Source organism: Manis javanica, chromosome 11 (assembly GCF_040802235.1).
Source record: "Manis javanica isolate MJ-LG chromosome 11, MJ_LKY, whole genome shotgun sequence".
Lineage (NCBI taxonomy): Eukaryota > Metazoa > Chordata > Mammalia > Pholidota > Manidae > Manis > Manis javanica.
The window spans coordinates 14,141,433-14,166,701 of NC_133166.1; the positions used below are offsets into that span (position 1 = coordinate 14,141,433).

General features: G+C 36.1%; 1 long non-coding RNA gene across 1 annotated transcript in view; it reads left to right on the plus strand.

The window, feature by feature from the left end:
* Window positions 1–21,329, plus strand: part of LOC108397146 (uncharacterized) — a 94,659-nt gene extending 73,330 nt beyond the window's left edge. The window contains exons 5-10 of the long non-coding RNA XR_012122527.1: window positions 1,086–1,226; window positions 5,289–5,413; window positions 11,913–11,991; window positions 14,187–14,320; window positions 17,129–17,937; window positions 20,502–21,329. This is a non-coding gene — a long non-coding RNA (uncharacterized lncRNA). The remainder of the gene's footprint in view (window positions 1–1,085; window positions 1,227–5,288; window positions 5,414–11,912; window positions 11,992–14,186; window positions 14,321–17,128; window positions 17,938–20,501) is intronic.
* Window positions 21,330–25,269: the final 3,940 nt, after the last annotated feature.

Sequence of the window (25,269 nt, forward strand, 5' to 3'; positions counted from 1 at the left end):
ATAATTATTTGAAATCTGCTTCCCTGGAGATACCTCCCACCAGCAGCTGTAGACACGTTGGATTTAGAAGCTACATGGATAAGTTTTGCATATTCATGTAAATTGATCATTTTAATTCTTTATTTATACATTTTCATTCAAGTATTTGTTGAATGTCTATTACGCTTCATAGTATATGGAAATTTAAAGATAAATCAGTCTTGATACTGTCCCTCAAGGGATTCTAGGGTGATTAGAATAAAAGAAGAAGTAAGTAAATATTTTTGTTTTATTCAATTAAAGCAAAGAAGGCATGAAAAAGTGTTAATGCTCAAGTCATTATGGAAAATCAGAGGGGGAAAATTGCTCATCTATGTGGAAGGTTGTTTGGGAGATTTTCGTTGAGGAGGAAATTTTGGAGCCAGCTCTAGGAATATGAGTAAAAACTTCAAAAGCAGATTGTAGAAAGGAAAGTCATTTTAGATAGAGAACACTTTTAGATGTGTCTGAAGTTATCTATTTTTAATAATTGAAACTTGCTAGATTCAGACTATAATCTCATTTCTCCTTTAGTTGTACCATGGTGCTAAATATATAAAGTACAGAGGTCAGGCATAAAAATAATATGCTGTGAGGAATGTAAGCCCATGATTTGAATCCTAGCTCTTTTTGGATTAAGTGCTCATTAGGAGGGTGTGTCTTTAAGACTCAATTTCCTTAGTTGTAAAATAAAGTTAATAAGACCAATTTATAGGGTAATTGTGAAAATTAGAAGAGGTCATATAAAGCCCACAACACAGTTCTTGATATATGCTAGCTCCTTATAGTACACCTATCATACACATTGTTGGTTTGGCTGAGTTTCATAACAACCAAGCAATTTAGTATGGTTTTTGTGGGGTTTTTTTTGGTATCATTACCAAGCCATAGGTATAACTTTTAAATGGAGAAAGGGGCCCATGGACAGAGTTTTGGGCTAAGCCACTAGAAAGCTCATTCTAGAGGAAATTGGTTAGCTAATCAAACTTGTTTTAATTATTTAATTAGTTCGTAATCAGACTTACCCTTCTAGATTCTGTTCCATGTATTCTTTATCTCTTCTATAGGTTGGTCCAAAGAGGTTACTTCAATGTTCTTGCTGATGTCTAGTTACTCCATGTCCCCCCTAAATGCCTCTGTGTCACCAGTGGTAAAGAAGGAATACAGTACACCTTGGGAAAAGGATCCTGTCATCTTTGTAAATTATGGTATGCAACTGTTTAGAAATATATCATTTTCTTTGATATCTTGTCCTCTCACTCTGGTATTCTTTTCTGCTGACAGTTCCAAAATATTGGTGTCTACAGACCAGACTCCCTTCAAAATATGCAGAAATACCAGAATTTGGGGACCCATTTCAAGAGAAAAACTAACAACATATCCATTATCTGTAAACTTTTATTAAGCCGAGCCACATTTCATTGATTATTATCCTTATGTCTCCGAGTGTCCTCTAAACTATTTTATTTCATGATCTAATCATTCTGATAATTTGGAAAGCACCATTTTTGTCTGTAATGTAAAAATAATTTTTGTTTACATGTGTGGCCCATGATACAACATAAATACCAAGCATTATGGCACAAAAGTTTAATAGATAGTATTTAATAAACACAAATCTGTTATATTTTTCAACTAATTTCCTTTTTGTTTCTCACATGAAATTCAGTGAAAGCCATATGTGTTTTAAAAGATGAATTGACTTTATTATTTCTTCTTTTTCCCACAAAAATCAAAAAGATTACATTAGCATTTCATACAATAGGAGTTGGCACTTGAGACTCACAGAAAGAAGTGTAGATGAATTATTCACATTTGAGAGGAAAGTCAATTGGAGGAATAAACATTAAAATGATTTGCAATCTGCAGTTATTCAAGAGAGACAGAATCATCAAGTATAGGAGAAAGTTGAGAACACCAGGAAATAAATGGCCCAATTGATTTAAGGGATGTTTTCACAGCACCCAAATTTTGAGAAAGACTCGGATCGATCAAAAAGTCCTATTAATGTCTTTCATCTCTAAGATGGTGAAATTACATATTTTATTATCATGTTTATTGTTATTATTGAATCAGATTTTCTCAGGGGCTAGAATCATTCTGATTAAAATTCAGAAAAAAATTAAAGTCATATTAACTTTGGGACAGCTAAGATACAACTTAACTTAAAAATAATCTTTTTGGTTTCCTAAGTGGCAGGGAGTTAACATCCCATGAGTCAGAACCATGTCCAAAATTGTCCAAGAAAACCAAGGAATTGCCTGTGACTGATAAGAACATGATTTTAAATGTGCACAACATAATCTTCCTTCCCAGATGTAAGTGAAGCAGTTAAGTGTACCACAAAGCCTGTTGTCCTTTAAAGAGAACAAGCCTGTCCTCTAAATCTGGCTATGCCCTTGATCCATGGGTAAGTTACTAAGCCTCACAGAACCTCACCAAACAGTGGGCTTTCTGAGACTGAACTGTATGTGTAGTACCTAGGACTTTTCGTGAAACAAAGCAAACACATAACCAATATTTTCTACCACTCACTAAACACTGAGTAGCCCCACATCAAAAGTATGTTCACATTCCCCTTTAGCATTCCTGGTCAACATGAATTAAAACATACATATAAATGCATCATTATATGGGGAAAACCGTAAGGTTTCTAAGGATTTCCAAATTAGCTAAGTCAGAGTAAGATTAGGTTGCATGATTAGAGGCTAAGGGCAGGCCATCCCAAAAAGTTCCACTTGGGCATATTGACCATTTTGAATTAAAAGTTACTTAAGGATACAGCCACTGCAAGAACACTGACCCCTCCTTTGTCTCTAGAGAGCAAGAAATGATCCCGCACATACAAGGATGTGTCTCCCTATCATCCTCACCAGGGAGAAGGAATTCAGAGCCAAGGAGGCTGTACAAACACACCTTGTTACTTTTACCAGTTGACTCCCCAGTCCAAATTTTGTTCAGACTTCCTTACTAATTGAAGCTCCTGAACATAAATTTTCTTTGTCCTATCAATTCCTCACAGGTTTATTGTCTCTTTGTCTAAAAAGTATAACACTTGTCTACTTCGGCCGGCCGTTTCTTTAGGTCTTAATTGCATTATTTGGCCTCTGTGTACACATAATTAAGTTTTGTGGAGTTTTTTTGTTTGTTCTTTTCTCCTGTTAATCCGTTTCATGTCGACTTAATTCTTAGACCAGCTAGAAGAATCTTGAAGAATAGAGGAAAAGTTTTCCTCCCCAACAATGAGAAAACAGTATTTAAACTATGAAATGATATAACCACGGCAGTTTTTGCTGCATGGCGATGATGGTGAGGACACAGTGACGACTCTGATTCAAATCTCATGTTCTCACCATTAGAACAAATACTAAAATGTCACAATCAGTTTCTATGAAGCGAACTTAGTACCATCGTTTGTTTTTTCCCTGGGAGAGTGGGTTATAGAGGAAACTTGCAGAAATTGACTCCACTCCTAATCTAATGGTGATCTTTCTAAAGGAAAATAGCTGTTTCCAGCTTATAATCAGCAGGAATCAAAAATGAAGTGAATCCATAGAACAACAGCGCTACTGCTATCTGTGGAATTTTATAGCAGCCTGAGAAGCAAAGCTTAGTTAGAAGGAGCAGACTTGATGCAGCCGTAGGAGATGGTGTAGAGAAAAGGCACCGAAAGTGAGGGAGAAAGGGGAGAGAGAGAGTTATTCTGAGAAAAATCCACAAGCACTGGATGGGATGGAGGGGGAGTCCTCATGAAGAGTATGAGAGTAATATTTTCTTTATGAGAATATTACAAATATTGATTGAAATAAAGCATGTGAAGTGCTATAAACCATGCCTGACACATGATGAAAATTTAGTGAATGGTAGGTACCTTTATTATCAATGTTCTTGTTATTGTGATTATAATTAGAAAAGACAAACTTATGTGGAGGATGATGTGTGTAGAATGCATAATATGAGAAGGTAAGAAGGAGGGAGAGAGGAAAGTCAGGGAGGGAGGCACTTCAGAAAGGAAACTATTCACCATTGAGAGGAAAGCATAGCAAAGCCTTTCAGGAAAGGAAGACTTTAAGAGAAAGAACAAGTTAACAAGGACTTGCAGAAAAGGTAAAATTTTATCCACACACACACACCTTGGACAACCTGAAATATCAGTTCTTTCATCTGCCTTTTACAATTTGCAAACAAGTGTTCTCAAATACATCTTCTCATTTGGATCATCCAACAAATCTGAAAACAGGGCTGAAAGACTATCCTTATTTCACAGATGTGGGAAGTCTAAGGATCAGGATGGTGAGTGTTTTTCTCAAGTTTGCATGGTTAGTAAGAGGTGAGCCTACACTCAAACTCAGCCTTGAAGCTCAACCTCATGGCTGTCCATGATGCTATGCTTCCAAATTGTATAGGAAGAAAGGGCATCAAGTCTAGAAGAGAACACTTTCCAAAAAAAAAGTTTACTTTTAAGAGGACTTAAAAGTAGTTTCTATCTTATTGTAAACTGTGAAGGGAAGTGAAATTGTCTGTGCAAAACTTCCATCTGCAGAAAATATGCACAATTTTTAGTTTATGTCTAATACAACCATTGATCTGATGTTTATAAATTATATCATAATAGAAGCATATTATTCTCAAGTTACCACTTTTGGTTTCAACTGCTAATTAACAAAATTTAATTCGTTCTGGTTGAAAAAGGGGGGATCATTGTGGGTAAAATTGCAGTATTTCCAGAATCTCTCTCCTGGCCTTAGTGCATCTCCGTATCAATAGGTGTTTCCACGGGGTTGAGAGAAGTAGCCCATCTCCATATCAGTAGGTGATTACAAGGGGGAGCAAGGGTATATCTGGACTGGAGAGATTTGATGGGGTCCCGTTTTGCAGCCAGGTGGTGAAAGACATGGGCTAGCAGTAGTGGACGACTGCTTTTAAGCAATAAACGGGTTTCTCCCACTTTATTTCTTCCTTTAACTGATTTCTGTTTCAAAGATGTCTTACCGCAGGGTGGGACCATGTATTCTCCCTGGAGTTACAGTCATTAATTATAAGATTAGTGTCTAGGAAAGTAAAGGTTGTATATGCTCTCTTTTACTTTCTACCAGTGAACTAAAATGATCAATTATGGGCATATGTTATTTGTACATGTTATTATCTATTCAATAGCAAGCCAGTAACTTGGGAAGGAATAGCTGGATGCTATACAGCTCTTTTTGCACTCTCAATTTTCCTAGACTTCTCTTTTTTAATTTTTTTATTATATCTTATCTTTATCACAGGAAAGTAGGATGTTTCAGTTATTGGAATTGAAGAGTAGCAGAATCTATGGAAAGAGAAACATCTTTGATGACAACCATAACTGTATTCAAATCAAGTCAATACCTTACTAAATGTGTCAACCTGGGTATGTTATATTCTAACTTCCTAGAAACCTTGTTTCCTCATCTGTGAAATGAGGATAATAATACAGAGGGTTATTTTGAGAAAAGTAATATCTAAAGCACCTAGTACAGCATTAGCTATTGTTATCTTCTTCCTTGTAATTATTATTTATATTATATGTAAGAGGGAACATTGCTCACTGCTGTTATAGTCTAAAAGATATTACTAGATGGTTATAAGGCATTATTTCTGCCAATTGTTCCTACTAGGACTTTTTAGCTGTAGTTTTTCTTGAAAACAGGTATATAAAGAGAAATATAGGTAGGCATTTTTCATTGCATTGTCTTTGTTTTCTGGAAATCAAGGTTGATAATTTTAAAAACATGACAAATTTTAACTCCTCTTAAAAATAGCAAAAAAAAAAATCAATTTTGATTCAAATGGTAGCTAATACAAGAAATGGAAGAAACTATAGAGCAATTGCTGGGGACTTACGGTATGCCAGGCATTCAATTTTCATGACATTCCATGAAAGAGGTATTATCCCTACTTAACAGATCAAGAACTTGAATGTCAGAGACATTGTTATACATACAACAGTGAAGAATCGGGATTAGAACCCAGTCATATCCTTAGATCTAAGCCTTTTTCTAAACCAGCTTGTCTCCTAGAAAAAGTGTCCCTCTTGGTGGGAGTGGTAGAGGAAGCGATACTTACTGGTTACCATTTGTATACCAGGTTTTAAAGAGGATCTTTAAAACAAAAGTCCAGTTTGATCCTCAGCGTAACCCCAAATTGTTATTATATAGTCCTTGGAAAACTAAGACTTTGTTAGATTAACTTGTGATTACATCACTAAAAAAAAAAGTGACAGAGGTAGAATTCAAGTCTAGGAATATCAAGCATTCAAACCTAGACATAACCCAGGGCATGATGTTGCCATTTTCTATGGTAGATTTCTCATAACATTCAGTGGTGCATTTAAAGAGATGAAATGCACATTCTCATCAAAAGAATAGTCAATATGAAGAACTGCTTAAGTGGTTAGCAATATACTGTTCGTTTTGGTATAGAGGGAAATGTTCTGGACTTACAATTGGAAGTCGTCTTCTTTTCCAACACTGCTACTTCTTTGTTACATTCGTGTAGGTTACTGAACACGTCTGAAGCTGTTTCTTCATAGGTAAAGTGGGAGGTAGAGTGCATGGTATCTAGAGTCCATTCCAAATTTATCATTGTATCACCCTAAATTCCAAGATGATCTTTTTGTTTTTGATAAACATTTTTTATTTAGATAAAACCACTTATATTCTCCCTCCTATTGTCAGTTTCTGATCCAGATATCTATAGCAGACCAAAGTCAATATTAAGGTGATGATTCTGTTTATTTCTTATTTTCTCTATCCTTCCTATAGGGGCAGAATGGATATGAAAATTTCCTCATCTCACAATTATTAATAATAATTACAGTAATAATAGAAAGATGCAAATAAGCACAGCAACTGTCCAAACACAGTTCTAAATCCTTTACTTCATGAAGCTAACTAACAAAATCAATGGGTCTTGATATAAAATTGTTGTTTGAATAGAAAATACTTACTGAGTACCTAAAGCATTATGTTAAATAATGTGGTACATATAAAGATGAAAAAGGTATCTTCGCAATTTTTCGGTAAACTTAAAATTATTTCAAAATAAAAATTTATCAAAGAGGACAACATACCAATTCTTAAGAAATGTATATCCTAATAAGTATACACTGATAGCTGTGATATGAGGCAGTCTATAATTAATTGTATGTACAAGATAATAAAAATTTGTAAACCTCGGGTATTTTAGATTTAAGTATCCAGAAGAGGGAGAATAGGAGGACAGGAATTTAGAAAACCATGATTCAGCTTCATTCCTTAGCCAAGGTTTATTCCTCTTAATTATTTTCATAATCTTCTGTTCTATTTAATAGTGTCATGCTTTGGCATTCAGAACTTCCTTCAGATTGTTCCTGAGATAGTATTTGTCCCATGCAGAGATGCTCAGGCTTCAGGCTCTCCTGGGGACAGGGGAGAAGGAATAGCTTTGCTGTTGCTCGATAGAAGCCTCAGGCTGTGTGTGGCCAGCTGTGCCCGAACCAGCTTGAGAGTGAAGCCAGCTAGGAGTCAAGAGAGAGAAAATCCAAGATTATCATTGTATTACCCTAAATTCCAAGATGATCTTTTTGTTTTTGATAAACATTTTTTATTTAGATAAAACCACTTATATTCTCCCTCCTATTGTCAGTTTCTGATCCGGATATCTATAGCAGACCAAAGTCAATATTAAGGTGATGATTCTGTTTATTTCTTATTTTCTCTATCCTTATTTTCTCTATCCATGTCTGGGTGACATGATTTGAATTCTGACCCAGTCTTGTCTTTCACAGGAGCCAATGAGTTTAGCATTTGTTCTTAGTTTGGTTTGGGTTTCTGCCTAAATGAAAGAAATGCGTGTAAGGTGATATGTGTTATTGTATTGATTATTTTCATAAATGAGGTTTCTCAAATTCATTGCACATTTCAAGGATCTGAAAAAGAGCAATGTGGGTACAGATAAGAGACACTGGCACCTAGGAATGTAGAAACTAGGCAGGTATACATGTTAAAATGTTCGTCTTTATCCTACGCAGTGATAGTCACAGTGGAGGTTTATAAAGGAGTGCATGTAATGGTAAGAACTTTTTATTAACTGAGGGTCAGAATAGATGTTTCTACCACGGGAAACCTTTTGGAATCCAGGAATATTTTGGACACTCGTACACCATTGTTCCTGAATCCATGTTGTAATGCATCCATTCCCCAACAGAAGGTCATATTCCCTTTGTGACAGTTGATTGTGATTGGCAGGTTGATTGTGATTAATAGAAAGAAAACTGATTAGAAAAGATACAAATGATACAGGTCCCTTTTATCTGTAAAGGTTACAACAACTTAATTGTGTGAAGAGAGGAATATAAATTGCAACCAGCTTTTGAGTGGGGCAACTCCTGTTTAGTTCCTACCCAAGGGCCCAGAAGCTCAAACTGGGTGAGCTTTTCAGGGGTAAGGGTGGGTGGTCTTGTTACCAGTTGAGTTTGTTCTCCTTGGTTCTTATCACCACCACAACAAAGAGTTCAAAGGCAGAGATGAAGTAGCAAAGCAGAGCTGAAGTTCTATTAGAATACACTCCAAGGGAAGAGCCAGTCAGTCAAGGTAGACAAAGGTCCCGAAATTTTAGGGGAGGGTCTGTCTATCATGTCCTAGCTGGGAGGTACTTCTTTGATTGACAGGGTGAGATCATTTGATTGACAGCTCTAGTTATACAGCAATTCCTTTTGATGTGCATGTCTTTTCCCAAAATGCACACAGAAAAGCCCATGGGGGAGGGGGTAGTAAAACAGCAATTTTATTTTTATGAGGTTATGATGAGGTGTGGTTTGGGCGCTTCTTATTTTTGCTCGATTATGTCTGCTGGGACCTGGTTGGGACCAGTTTAGCCTGGACCTGATAGGCAAGGAAGTTATCTGCCTGTAAAACCTTTGTTGTCCCCAAGTGGGACCCTCTACCCAGTTTGGGCAGATGTTTTTTCCTCGAACCTTATCTTCTCCTTTCCCTGTAGCTCTTGGCTACCTTTCTACCTAGCAGTTTTATGTCTCCATAGCCATTCTCAGCTGTCTGGGAGACATATAGTCAGTTTATGTATGAAATAACCTGCTGGTTTAGAGTTCGCTGGAGATCTTCAGGTACAAGTATATCATGACCTGGGAATAACCATAGCTAACATTGTTTTTAAGTATTTTTTTATGCCAGACATTCTTCTAAGTTATTTGTATGTATAATTCATTTAATACTTACAAAACCCTACAGGATAGGGCCATTATTATTCCTCATTAGGCAGATGAGGAAATTTAGGAATAAAAATGTGTAAATGACTTGACCAAGGTCACAGAGATTGAACAAAGGCAGTATGGCTCTAGAGGCTAACGTTTAAATCACATAGGTATTCCTGTGTCTTATGTTCTCACAGCTGGGGACATAATGTGAGCCAGTCCCCAAAACCACTTCTCAGTATAGGGACCAGCATCTGATTATCTCAGGAAGAACTACATGCCAGCTTAGAGTCATCTAAGCACAGACTATAAAATCATATAAATTAAAATGAGAAGCACTATGCACAATAACAAATTAGTTCCATGATATACGTGTATTTTATTTCAGTTAATTTTTTACCAGGGAAGGAAGCAGTTTTTGTTACTGCTGACCCACTTTAAAGATGAGGTTCTATAAGTCTTCTGAAAATGTTTTGTTTTGAGTCATATTTTATCTCCAGCCCATTGGTGGCTTGAATAGGTTTGTTATTTTGTAAGACAGACATTTACCTGCATGTCTTTTCCCTCATAAATGGAATTAAAAACAGTGGAAAATATATTATATTTGGACAAGAAGACACAGAATGAGAATGACTGGGTCATTTGTAATATATAGGGTCTGACAGCTCTCTCTACAGTGATTTCATTTCCAATATTGAAAGAACAGGGGAAATGCTGCAGTAAGTAAGACTTCTCACAATTTCCACCTGTAGTTACACAATCACTTCTTTCAAAGGAGTAAAGATTGTTCCTGTGGGGTTGATTCCTTTTTCTTTCTAGTAATTTCCACATCACATTGCTTTACATCATTTGGAAGGTGTTGGTTTAGAGCCAAAGGCAGTTTTACGAAAACAAGTAAAAATTCGGGGAGGAAAAAAGAACAAAGGCTTAGAGGAAAATAAATTCCTGATATTTGTAACTATTTTCTTTAAATATGTAATTTCCAGTTCTGTTTTAACTTTTTGTTTGTATATTTATATATAATTTACTCTTTTTAAAAATGGAATAGAATTCAAGGACTCCAGTTGATTAAATACATTTTCTCTGTAGAGACACCCTCATGAATACCATTTTCTTTCATTTCCCTAATAGCCTTAGAAATTAGATATCAGCATTCTCATTTTACAGTTTATGATATTTGGAAAAGGTTTGGTCATTTATAAAGCCATACAATCATTAAATGATAGAATCTGATTTCCTTCATCTGGCCTGCAGCAAACCTGTAAGACAATTAGTATCTTTATGTCCTCATTATAGATGCATCAAGAAGTTAAATTTCTCTAAGGTTAGGGATAGAGTGCATTTTTATTCTATAAAATTACCTTATGTTAAATAATATGATATAGGTATGTCTCATTGTTTTCTTTCCATAAATTCCTTGTAATTCAGAATTTGTGAAAATTAATTCTATGATTTAAGTTTTGTTTCATACATGATTTTTCTTTCTCATAATTACTCATCAATCAGTACTTTTGTCTGTAAAATATGTTGATTTCACAGCACTCTCCCTGGCTAGAGTTTGTTTTATCTCTAAACAAATATAAAGAAACTCTTAATTACATTGTAATTAATCATTTTGCAAAGGAACATGTAGACATATGTAGACTTAACGATTACTCAAGTGCAGCTATAAGTGTTTTCTGCTCTAGCAAGTAAAGAGAATCTATTGGGAGGGAAGAGCCTCTAGTGCACACTCTAGTGGGACCTCATAACCCATAATTTCAAAGCTTTGGCCATATCCTTGGTTTACCAAAGAGAAGGCTCTAATTATTTGGTAGTAAGATATGGATATAACTTAATTCTGTTGCAACGGAATATGGGATAAATGGTCTCTTTCTTCTAAGGTACAGGGATCAGAGAATAGGAAAATAATGGAGAGGAAAGACAGAAGCCAAAGATACATAGATATATGGATAGGCAGGTAGATAATAGATAAAAATAACATCCTAGGACTTCAGATATTGGATATGTTAGAGACAAAGCTAAAGAAATAGTTAAGGATTTTCTTTTTAAGTTTTAAATGGCTGTTTCTAGAATAGGAATAGAGATACCTAATACTTCAAAGTTAATTTTTATTGTTGAGGAAAACTCGATCTTTCCCAAATCCAGTCAAATCTTTTTCATACTAGGATAAACAGCATCAAGACTTCTTGAGGAAATAAATCAAAAGGTCTGTGTTTTTAATCTGGACCAATTTGGTGGGCAACAAAAATAGCTCATATCAAATGGTCAGACCACCCCTGCAGTGAACTTCCTCTATGAAAAGTAAGTGGTGGGCTAGGGCTAAGTTTGAAGATGAAATTGAAGGGATTCAGATTTCCTCTGCATTGAATTGTTTTGACGTGGGGTCAACCAAAAGATGCTGTAAGTGAAATAAATGAGTCATTAAAATCGCCCCTTTTCTGACTTTTCCTTTGCCTTTAGGAATCAGACCCTGGTTATCTAACCCTCTGTCAGAAGAATCTTTAGTTCACTAACTGCCTAGTCTTTCTGCCACACCATCCTTAAAGCATATAAATATGAAGCTATCCAGTTTCTCTGCTCCTTTCTCTTGATACTATATATCGATGATTGGCAGTATCTACAACTCTTGGCTTACCTTTTATCTGTTTCTAGACAGCTCCCTTTTTTATTCCCCTAGCTTCCTACAAAATGATGGAGCTTGTTGTCAAGAGGAGGATCATAGAAGAGGATATGGAAGTAAACATGCAAACAAATAGGTGAGAATTTCTAAGAAGCAACACAGAGTAATATCCAAAATGCTAACAATAAAGCTCAACCTAGAACTTTTTAACCTGCTAACTAGGAGTGAAAGGAAATGAAGATGTTTTCTAATAGCTCTTGACTTTACCACCCAGAGTCCTTCACTTAAAAGAGTTACTAGAGAATATACATTGAAAAAAAAAAGAGTGCAGAAATAAGGTGTGGAGAAAAATGGTGGACACATAAGTTGATAATATTCTAGTAAAGTCAACTATGGGCTTAATGTAAAAGTAATAAAACTACTTTTAATGAATAAACAAAAACTGAACCTTTATATCATAATAATGGTAGTAGAAGAGGATGTGTTAAATGTGCAATTAAAACACATAAACACCTCTCATGGTAGTGTGGTAGAAACACTGACTGTTACTAAATTTGATATAAAAGTTTGCAGGTCAAAGTATATCCTCATAATTTCAGGGGACCACAAGAAAAATAACTAGAATCTATACCTTTTAACAAGTAAAGGAAAGAAAATATAATGTGGTACAAAAAGAGGAAGAGAGAAAGAGAGAGAGAACAAGGAGAAGGGAACATACAAAGCAGCCTAGTAAAAAAGAAAGTGAATGTGTGTAAGTTATTAAGATATTAATTAATTTAAGAAGAGAGAATATGTGTTTAAAAATCAGTTTTATCAAAATAGCAGTAGACTTATAGACACCAAGAAGGGACTAGTGGTTACCAAAGGAGAGGGGTTGGAATGGGGGGAAGGGGGAGGGAGGGGGAGGGAGGGGATAAAGGGATACAATAATTCACAATTACAATGTAAGCTGGTCATGGGGACAGTAGTACAGCACAGAGAATACCAAAAAAATATCAGTTTTGTTAGGTCAGTAATAGGCACATTTACACACAGCATAGGGAGGGACCAAGGCAAAGAATGAGATTAAAAATTAATAAGTAAAAGGTATCTATACAAGGGTACTACTGATCAAAAGAAGAAATCCAGTATCTGGTTTTGGAATATTAATGTCAGCCAAATAAAATTGAATATAAAAATCATTAATAGACAGAAAAAAACACCAAAAGGAATAATCAACCAAAAAGTAACAGAGTAATATCATTTGAAAATAAATACTGGTAAATAATCAGAGAATTAAAAGAAAAAAGAACAAATCCAAAATTATAATGGGAATTTTGAAATGACATAACCAAAACATTGTAAATGAATTAAAGAATTAGAATAACTATGCAAATGTGAATGCAAAATTAACCTCTCAGTAAACCCCAAAATATGTTCACAAATTATTCATTCATTCATTAATTCACTCATGTATTAACTCATATAATATAATGAGTTGTAAGAAATACATATTTGGTTATTCAGAAGATCAAATATATATTTCCCAGGTATATTTGGTCTTCATCCACAGTTCTTGGAAACACTTCAGAGCCTTAAAGTGAAATGGGTGTCTTGTTATACTAATGAGAGACTTTTGGACCCACCCAAGGGCAGCAGGGGCTGGAGGTTGAATCAGCCAATGGCCAATGATTTAGTCAGTCATGACTATGCAATGAAACCCTTACAAGAACCACTGAGAGGAGCACAGTGCTCTGTTGGATCCTGCTTCTCTGTTGGAGAGAGCTTCCATGCTTGGGGAACCAGAAAGCTCCCCTGTGCCCCTGAGCCCAGCCCCAAGCTCCACGAGGACAGAGGCTCCTTTGTTTGGGACCTTGCCCTGTGTATCTCTTCATCTGGTGTTAACATGTACACTTTACAGTAACCTTTATTAAACTGGTAAACCAAGTTTTTTCCTGAGTTCTGTGAGTCGCTCTAGCAAATTAATCGAATCTAAGTGGGAGGTCGCGTGATCCTCCAATCTGTAGCTTGTTGGTCAGAAGCACAGGTGCCTGGGACTTGCAACAGACATCTGGAGTCAGTGGGTGGAGGGCAGTCTTATAGGGCAGAGCCCTTCACCTGGGGAGTCTGGTACAATCTCTGTGCAGGTAGTGTCAGAATTGACACCCTATTGGGGTTTGAGAATTGCTTGGTTTTGTGTGTGTGGAAAGAACCCTCTCTCACACACACACACACACACACACACACACACGTATTGGAATCAGATCCAGGAATCTGAAAGGAGTTGTACTATTACTACTGCATATTATTTTTGTAGATGAAAGAAATGCAACTCATTTGTTCATTCTGCAGTTCTGCACTTTGTGCCGTGCCTGGTGACAGGAAGAAATGATGAGCATTAAGAGTTTCTCCACTGTACGCAGTTTCCTCTGGGTGATTCACAGCACCGTAAGCAAACTCACACCAGTCTTGAAGAAATATCTGAGGTATGCGATTTCCTTGAGGTAATTTAGGAAGGGAATAGGGTTATGGAGATGAGGTTTGAAGAATTTTGATGAATGAATATAGGGGAAGAGCATTTACAGACACAACTTGTTTAGATATCTAATCGTCTTTAGAAGGAGGTACTTTTTGATGAACAGTTTTATTCTAGGACTCTGGCCCCCCTTCTATATACTATCCCATCTATTATTATATTCCATGTACCTAGCAGAGTCCTTTGGTTCATGGGAAACATTCAATAAATCTTCAATTAGCTGAGGACAAGTGGTTTGTGTTCATTCTTGAAGAATTTCAACACTGAACAACACAGAAAATTTATCCTGTGTAAGGGTTTTAAAAGTGATTCTATAATTTTCTTATCTATACTTTATGAAAGCTAGACCAAATGTCAGGCCTGTGTCACTCCATGACCATCTTGCCGTCATGGATTTATGCTTGTAAATTATGAATTTCTGCTCACTTAATCCATCTTGCAAAAGTGTGTGGTACACACATTTTTTTTCCTTTCCTCTCAATCAAGACAACTCAGATTTATTAAAACATAAAGTTTTAGCTGCTTTTATGACCTCCAACCTCAGTGGTCCTAAAATTGTGATGCATTTGGAAATCGGGAGTGGATGTATTTCTAAACCAAGGTCTCTAATGGAATTATAGTTCCTAGTTGCTTTGATATGCTTCAGTTAATAATTTCAAAATGTCTTATAAAAACACATAAATTCTATAAAATCCCTAAAAGGAAAAGGTACATTATACTGAAATAATTTTTATTGAAATGAGCTAAGGTCAGGGATTTTGTATATATATTAGGCAAATACTAGAAGTGCTCGAGAAAAAAGTATAAAAGTATTGCCAAACTAATAAGTGGAAAAATCCATATCTCAATATCATTTCCTTCCTTATTTAAGGAGTGACTATATTGTGCTATCTGCACTGCTCAAATTCCAATGCATAGAGATAATAAGACAAAGACAGGTCCCAGAAGAGCCTAGGGCCTAATAAGAATAATGCAGAGACAGAAAAACAGGATAAGAGCACAGGGTGGGAAATATTCTACCTGGAAACTATAATAGGGAATATTTACTTACATTTTGAGGCCTCAGGCTAGAAAATAAAAAATCTGGTGAGCCATGCAAAGGATTCAGAATTTATGATGAAGACAATTAAAAATATAATGCAAACATTTTTTTATTAAGTCATATAGAGAATAGAGCTTTAGTTGCAGTTTTTGCCCCAAATTAGTTACATTTTCTGCAGCAAATTCAAGACTTATTGTTGGCTTATTCAGTCATATTTTATTGTTCTATAGTTTTGGCTAAAACCTCCTGTCATTATTACCTTGTAAAGCTGACATTTTTTTTCTAACATACGTTGGTTCTTTATTATTTTCACCACAATTATTGATTTAAAGAATGTTTATTGCATTTCAAAGAATATTTAAGACTCTCTCAGAAGCTCTGTGATAAGAAAATACATCCTTTGTTTCCATAGAAATGCACTTTTACATGTTGTTTTCCTGATTCACTGTATTTTCTGAGGAATTTTTCAGAGCATTTGGTGCTCTGCGGTTAAAATATGCACCCACAAAGCAGAACAAATGCCAAATGCTGCCCTCTGTTGAAAAATGCCCAGTATGCAAATCATCCTTGAAAGGTAGATCAAATATTATCTACACTAGTATGAGATGATTTGAAGAGCTGAGAAACTGGTAAGATCTGTGAAGAAACAGCTTTCTCAGATTTGAATAAAAAAACAATTATTAAGGGACATGACAAACTTAAGTAGTTAAAAAATATTATCTGCATTGAAAAATATCAAGCTAAAACATAGTAACAGCCTATATGGAAAAATGTTTTCTCTACATATGACAAATAGGTGGATAATTTCTTTATATATAGAGCATCAAGATGCCAAAAAATACTCAGGAAAATAGTATTGGAGATAATTCATATAGGAGGTCATATCAATTATAATACATGTGTGGCAAAATGTTTGTCACACTTTAGACTGGAAATACACATCTAAAAATGTTTACACACAAGGCTGGTGAGGTAATTACAAAACTGCAGTCTTTTAGGGCTGAACTTTATAAACTGGTATAAATCTACTTTAACTCAATATAGCAATAAGTTGAAAGCAGTAAGCTGAAAAAAAGTACTCTAACATGACACAGTGATCCCATTCCTCAATTAAAGGAAATAATGTAAGAATTGAAAATAAGAAAATATAATGTAAAGTGGCAAAACAAAAGTGAAAACAAATATACATCCTCAGAAAATGTTCTTTAATGTTAGTGTACATAAAAATGGTGACACTGTTAAAGGCGTATACTGTGGCTGGAAAGAAAAACGCCCCCCAGAATGTCCATATCCTAATCAGTGGAGCAGGTGAATATGTTACCATATAGAGCAAAATAGATTTTGCATATGTAAGTAAGTTCACAAACCCTAAGATTAGGGAGATAATTTTGCATTATCGGGGTGGGCCCAATCTAATCAAATAAGCCTTTAAACTCAGAAAACACTCTTCAGCTGAAGAGGGAGAGATTGAAGAAGCTGAAGGTATGTGGCAGAAGGGGAAATCAGAGAGATTCCAAGTGCAAGCAGGATTTGATATGGCATTGCTGCTTTAAAGATACAGGAGGCTCCATACAAGGACCAGACAGAAGTGTCTAGCAACTAAGGATGGCCACCCACCTGGCAGTCAGCAAGGACATGCAGCACTCAGTCCTACAACTACAGGGTACTGAATTTAGCCAATTAGCTGAATGAATTTGGATGTGGATTTTTCCACAGAATCTCCACTCAGGAATACAGTCTTGCCGCCTTCTTGATTTTGACCCTGTGAGACCTGGAGCTAAGAAATAAATCCAGCCCTGGACTTCTGACCTACAGAACTGTGAGATGATAAATTTATGCAGTGTGAAGCCCTAAAGCTTATGTAGAAAAGTGTAAACTATCCATGCCAGTATGCTTAAGGAAAGAGTAGAATGCTAACACATACTCCCTCTCTCTCTCTCCCCACAAAAAAACAAACAAAAAAAAGCAGTACACAGAGCTATACACAGACGTTTCTGTAACTAGATAAAATGTAGAAAAACAAATATGAAAAGAAAAAAATGTGTTAAGTTCTAGAATCGGAGGTCTTTTAAATTATTATTTGCAATTATTAGTTTATTACTGTTGCACTGTGCCTTCATTATATGTGTAAATAGCAGTACAATATAGATATAATAAAAATATTAAAAGAAAGGTTTTTCCTGAAGCAGTCCTTTTGATGAGTGTTTGTCTTCCCAAGGTTAGACGCCCTCCTGTGGAGGAATGTGAGGCTGCCTCACACAAGTCTGGGTAAACTTGTTTGTACCCCACCTCCTACATTGTCCCACTGTCCACAGCTGCTATCATGTGATTCCTGACACAGATTTAATCCCTGTTCCAATTTTATGACCACTTCTTCACTCTGTCCATGAAACAGATAATTCAGAACTAGTGTGGCTTGAAGAATAGTCATTTTTATGATCTTGTGCCTCAACTTCAGTGATTAGACTCATGATGTTTGTTCCTGGAAAATTACTACCCTTCCAGAAGGCAGTTCAAAAAACAAGGTATGTTTCTTTTGTGTGTGGGTGCTTACATCCCAATATCTGAATTCCCACTTTCTCCCTGAATAGGTAATTAGGTGGGCAAACAAAGGTGCTGACCAGTTATAAGTAAAAGGAGTTTGATTCAGAGACACTGCTATGCAGGTATACTGGAATTGTTCATAGGGAAAGCCGATGATGAGTTAAACCCAGAGTCCTTCAAGAGAACTTGAGTTGAAGGATTCACAGAAAGTAATATAAAGAGGATGGGGAATTTAAATGAAGTGGCAGATCTGAAACAAGCTGGGTATGTCCAAGATGGTATTCACAAATAACGAATTTTGGAATTGTGTTACTAATAGGCATACAGGCACACCATAGAGGGTCAAGCTACATGTCAAGTCTAGTATTTGTCTCAGTAACCTGCCAGGTAGTCGAGCTCCTCCAGTCCCATGGCCATGCTTTGTTTTCATCTATCATTTGAGGTTATGGAATTCTGTTCTCAATTACTAATCCCATAGTCAAACATTGGTGCCCGTTGAGAGGTGGCCTATGTATGGCTTGATCCGCTGTGTGCTAGTCAGCTGCAAATGAGTATCAAAACCTGTGCTTGCATCAAAGCAAACTAAAGGCAGTAGGAATGCTTGAGTAATAGTCTCCACTCTGCCAGTCTCTTCTCTGATCTATAACTATGTTACGTATTTTCAACTCCTTTTCATTTTTACCGTCACTACATGGAGCTCTCATCTTTCTCTTTCTGAATCTGTCAGAGTTTAAAAGTAAATAACTTCAGAAATTAAGACAGGCAAAAATATAAAAAGACCACAGGAATGTCCTTGGGTGGCACAGAGAGAAACCCATCTTCCTTCTGGGTGAGTGGGGTTGAGGACGGCTGTCGATACCAAACAAAGCCTGCCCGGGAGCACCATGGCCCTGTATGCTCGATTAATGACTCAGAAGCTGGCAACCGACATCACTGGAATGACGTTGTCAGAGCCAGAAAGTGGCCAACTTCTCTATACTTGGATGTTCTAGGAAAAAAGAATAAAACCAAAACTTCTGGGATTATACGAATTTGTATAATCACTGCCATTACCTGCCGTAAATTCAAAGCATTCATTTTTTTATCTGAATGACATGATAGCTTCCTGGATGATACATCTACTTTACTTCTGCCCCCTCCAATCTTTTTCTACACAGTAGTCAAACAATCTATTAAAATCTAAATAAGGTGGCACTATTCCCCTCAAAGGCCTCCAGTGCATTTAGGAAAAAAATCAAAACTTTACTATGACCTGCAAAATCCTGTTACGTGGCTCAGGCTAATGTTCAGACCTCATTTCTTCTTATTTTTCTTTTGTTCACTAAATACTTTACCTCTTCTGTAACTCTTTATAATATCACGTTTTAATATCACTTCTCTCTAAATGTATCATTTGAATTTATTCATTTATTTACTTATTTACTTTACTGCTTGATTCTGTCTCCCCTACCTTATCCTTTCTCAATTCATCAGTTTCAAGTTAAACTCCCGGAGAGGAGAAATTCTATCCTAACAATCAAGTACTATGCCTGGAGCATAGATGATAATAGATATTTGTTGATTAAAGGAATAGACTTAAAGAATGTGAGGTCTAGAAAAGCTTTTGGGATAATTCAGGTACTGTAAAATAGCTAAGATCTATGGAGTGGAAAGTCCTGGATTATGATCCCAGTATCATGTCAGCTATCATTCCTTCAAGGTGAACCTCCTTGAGGTCCAAAGGAGATGGAAAATATTTGTAAAATGAAACAATATTCTTGTACTCAAAAGTAATAAAGATGAGTAATAAAAATGAATTCATGTCAAGTAGAGTGGCTAATTGTTTAAAACTGTTTGAGTCTATCTAAGTGGGAAATCTGAGTCAGTGTTCCACATACATAGATAGGCTTATAAATCTTTGCATGTAAATACATTGTCATACCTCAATTTCCATGTTTTATTTGGGTATATCTACTTTAAAAACGTCTATCCATCTTGTTATGGTATGGCTAATTCAAATAATTGTTTTTTAAATTCTACTTAAAGACTAGCTTATGAGCTACATAAATGTACAGATCCATTTAGATGTGGTGCATATAAAGACAATAAAAATGTGTTTTAAGATTACAGAGACCAATTGACCTCAGAAGGAGGGAACCTGTGGTCATGAATAAAGACCAGCAGAAATACTGGGAAGTACCAGCAGTTGGTCAGTGGAGTCCTTATAGTACTATCATAGAGTAAAAATGGTTTACTGGTTTGCCAACAGCTTGACAAGCAGCTATCTTTCCTGAACATAGAGGCTAGTATTTTAATTTTGTAAACATCTCTCCTAAGCCCACTTAGGACTGTTTTCCACTGTGGGAAATGGTGCTTCGAAGAATGATCACAACAGAAGAAAAGGACTTGCTTTGACACCCATTTTGGCTGAGATTCTTTACATATAAAATGAGAATACTAATACTCGTTTTACCTCTTTGTTGTGGGGTAAAGTATGAAAACATTTCTGTGAGACCATTATGAGTTAACAGAGGTTTATGTTTCTTTTTTTGTTTTTTTCAACAAGAACTGTAGAAACTGGAACAACATAGTGGCTGATATGGAGCCCTTCTCTTGGGACATAATACTTATAGGATGGAGTATTCCCCTGCATGGCACACTGCACCCTATATAGCTGTGGAGCTATGGAGTTTAAATGGGTTTAGTGCTTTGACTACAAGAGGGCCCTCAGAAAAGTGGTACCCGAGGATGCCTAGCAACCGAACAATGTACCTACCATCTTAAAGAGGAGATTGTTCATGAACTAACGTGAGCAATCCACTGAGAACTCCTAGGAAAGCTGGGATTCTGAAGAAGCTGAGACCCTTCATGGGCAGGTGGAAAAGAACCAGTGGAATGTGTTGTTGTTAATATTATACTTTTGTTTCTTTTATTTTGTTATTTTAAGTATTTTAACCAGAGTCCCTTTTCATACAGCTATACCTGTTGAGCACAAAGAGATGTATATGCACCTTTCTTATTTGCCTTTATTTATCTTCCAGCCAATGATAGAAGAAAGGCCACTTAAAACTAACATCACATCTCCATTAATGAAGGAATGTCTGCTTGGTTCACAAGAGCACAAATTCCCAGAAATGTATCTGGAGAATGAAGACTGACTGGTTACCTAAGTAAGTGCAGTTAGCTAAAACCAGCCAAGTCTTACAAAGACCTTTAAAGAGTTAAAATATGCCAAACAATATGGTCATCTGGGTTATAAGGCTTGCAAGAGAGGAAGTATACTGTAATGACATGTAACAAACATATTGCAGTGACCATTGCAGCTCACATTCCTAATACGTCACATGAGGAAAGGCCCTAAATCAGCATTATCCAAAAACTTTTTTTTTTTTTGTTTTGGGGGTAGCTTTGCCCTAAGAATTGCAACCTAGGTGAGGGTATTACAGTATTTTCAGAGCAAACTATAGTCTGTTGCCAGCTTGGGAAATGACACATCCCATCAGCAAAGGAAAAACTCTGAATGTGAACTAGGAAAACAATCAAGAAAAATCCCAAATTGTGTTTCTTTGTTCAACCCATTTAGTTAAGTGTTTGCATAGCCTATTTAGATAGGGCCTTTAAAAAAAATACCACGGAACTAATATTCTGACAATTGCACTTTGCAAAACAACATTAATAGTCCAATTTCACAGTAAATTATTATTTACCAGCTACCTTCAATACCTATTTTCAATGCCTGGTTGGTCATCTTTCAAAACTGAGAGCCTCTCCTTCTCTATGAAACTTCTGCTGACACTTGTGGGTGAGCTGGGCATTCCCTCCTCTGTGTTCCTACTATACCCAATGTATTATTTGACTATAGATTCTACAACAATTTATGATATTTATTTCCATTTACTGATGGTTATGGCTATGCTAATGTATTTTTGTTCCCCTTTTTCTTCCACTTGATCTGGCTCAGATTAAGTGACAGAGTTTTTTATGTATTGATGGGAGGCATACGTGTGTGTGTGCTTGCATGTATGTGTGTGTAGAGAGGGTGTGTAGAAGGGAGGAGGGCTGAAATTTGAATCCTGTATATTTGTTAGAGTAAAACAAGAATGTAGCCCTGCAACTACACTATTTGTTTAAAATCCCAATCCTACCTGCTATGAGTTGTGAAAGTTGGCTGGTAACCTCTCTGTACCTCAGTTTCCATATCTACATAATAGGGTAGATATGGGAACAAACTGACATCTGCTTGATATTTACTATCTGTCTCCCCTAAGCATGCCTTTCTCAATTTGTAAAAATGGTGCTGCCTGGTGTGTCTGCAAAAAACGCTAGAAACTTTCTGTGTCACCAGGAGGGAGAGGGTATGCAAGCCAATAAACCACAGTCTTTTTCCTCTTGAAGAAAGCAACATGCACATGTGTGACTATAAAACAAAACAGAATGCAGAAAAGACTGGTTGGGCTCTATTTATTAAAGGCCTATAATAGATTCTGAGCTGGACTTTTCTCAGTGTGGGAGATAAATGACTTGCAATAATTAGGGTCATTTATCCTGTGCTAGATACATAACACATGATCACACCACTCTCTCAACAATCAGGTAGGATGGTTTTATATCCGCATTCTATAGAGGAGCATAGTCTCAGGGAGCTGAGACTGGGAGAGTTAAATGGTCCAAGCAGAGAGCAGGCCTGCAGTGAGAGCCTATTGATTCCAAAATCCATGATTGTTCCACTGTGTTATGCCCATAACTTTTCTGAGTCAAGAGACAAATCCACATGAAAGAAATGGAGGACACATAAGAAATTGTATGGGTCAGGATATCTATTTCCTGCTCTGTGTGCTTAAGTGTTTTTAATGTACAGTAAATGTTGGTTTCTTTCTCCCTCCTGGAGAACAGGGATTAAGCCATTTTTGTAACATTCCTTTAACTCTGCCTTTGTAGGCAGAGGCAGAGCAGAACATCCCCTTTGGAGGCAATGAAGCCCAACTCTGTCCTGTGTTAAGTGTGTGATTTGGGCTGGTTATTTAACCTTCCTAAGGATCAGGTTCCCATCTGTAAAGTGAAGTGATACATACATAGAGTTGTAAACATTACATCATATGTATAGTTTGCACATGAAATTGCCTATTCTTATTTTTCTATTAGTATTACAAGGTCATTAGGCACTGTTGTATCTTTTCATCCCCATTGGCCCACTTGAGTCAAGGAAAATCAGGCTGATGTTCTAAATATCTCACTATGCATAGCACGTCTTGGATAATTCTTTTACTAATCTGTGTTTAGGCTCTTTCCCTCCAGAAGAACTATGTCCTCCCAACCTTCTCAATTCTGTCCATGCTAAAAACTTGGAAAATACTGTTTACCCCTACCCAACACACACATATGCATACATAGCCTTTTCCAGGAAGCATTCTCTAACTGCTCTAGACCACAGTCACTTATCCTAGTTACAGAGTATTATCCAAGCAGAATGCACTTACATTTTTCTTATTTCACCTGTCTTTTTTCTGGTCCTTGAGTCCAGGTCAAAGTACCCTGAAGTCAGGGAGCATTTTTCAAGCCTTCATAATATTCCCTGCAGGGTACAGAGAATGCCTGCCCACATGCTATGTTTAATTAAACCATTTTGATGGTATGTAAGGCATTGATATAATCTGAATTTTTCTCCCAGTTTGAAATCATCAAATGGCTTACGCTTCCAGATTCTAGGACACATATGAACTCAGAGTATTTCTGTACGTAACTATGTATCTGCTTCATCTGACATCCACTTTTGAAAACATTTTGACAGTTTCCCAGTGGGAAGAAAAGGATTTTTGTTTAATTAATGAAGCTTTTTACAGGTCCAGATTTTAGTCTTCTAATGCATTTTTCAGCTGTTAGAAAGATACTATTAAAATGCCTTAGCTATTGACTAATGCTTAATTATTCTCTTTCTGGAGTAAATCACATTTTTAATGTAGATCAATCCTTGACTTTCTTAGCAGAAAGTCTGTTAGCTTAGTAATATATCAGTGATCTGTGTTTCTTTTCCGTTTTTCCTTGTCTTATTTAAATAGGAAGTTTGCAGTGAGTTGCACTTACAGAAATGTATTAGGTAAGCTTGTTACCTTATCTGGGAGTTGGGGGCAGAGGATGGGCCACATAGTTAACTAAATGTAGCCAAACCACTCTCCTCACCAAAGGTAGACATATATTATGTATATGTATATGTATTTTATATATATAATATTTTAGTGTATTTTACTCATTTGATGAACCCAAATATACTGAGCTTATTAGTTAAGTCAACTTTTATTCAAATGGTGATAAAACTAATAATCTGATTACTTCATATACCTAAATATAGCAAAAGCCCAGATGTTAATGTAACAGAAAGCTCAGATAGTTTGGAGGAAAACAAGTATACAATAATAACCAACTAAATATACTCTGAGGTAAGTTCTCTTAAAATATTCCATGTGTCAAAGATTTTTTTTCAAATATGCATTTAGACCATAAAAAGAGGAGAATTATGAATCTAGTTTAGTAGGTTTATAACACTTCATAATGCTAATGACAAAATTCCTACTTTCAGTCATGTGCTAAACCAGTTACGTACATCTCTCACCAAATTTGCATCTACCTAGTTGGTAGTTTGAAGTCAGCCATGGTAGGAGCATTTATACTACACTGTAAATAAGCACTTTGTTGTCTACAAAGATCCAAGGGAAGAGATGCAAGCAACATCCAAGATTAAAATGTCCCTAATCCCATCAAACTTTCCCTGATGAAAGAACTAGGCCTTAAATAAGTCATCCAAATTAAATATATTACTAATTTATGGTAAGATATTCGAAGAAGAGATAGAATGTGATTGGAAATAATTATAGCATTGATTTTTTTTTTTTTTAATTATGGCTGTAGTTTGTGGGGAAGGTATATCAGGGCAGGGTACTCTGAGGAAGTGGAGTTAACACTGAAGACTAACGTGGTGAACAGGAGCTAGTTTGATGATTCCCAGGTGAGTGGAGACAGGCTACTAAAAGTTTTTTTATATAGCCTAAGAAAAAAGTTAAAGTAACTATTTTGTCAAGAAAAGAAGCATGTTAAAGTTGTCAAGATACCATTAAAGATTAGAAAGTGAGTGTTGATCTTCTAAACAAAGAGGGGAAATGGAATAATAACAAAAATAATATATAAAAGAAGGCAAGGAAGTGAGGAGAAAAGAACAAATGCTGGGCAAGATAAAGAGAAAAACTATGCTAAAATAATAGTGTCAAAACTATGTCTATCAATAATCACATCCAATTAAAAGGTAGTAATTGCTAAACTGATGTAAAAGAAAATATGTTGTT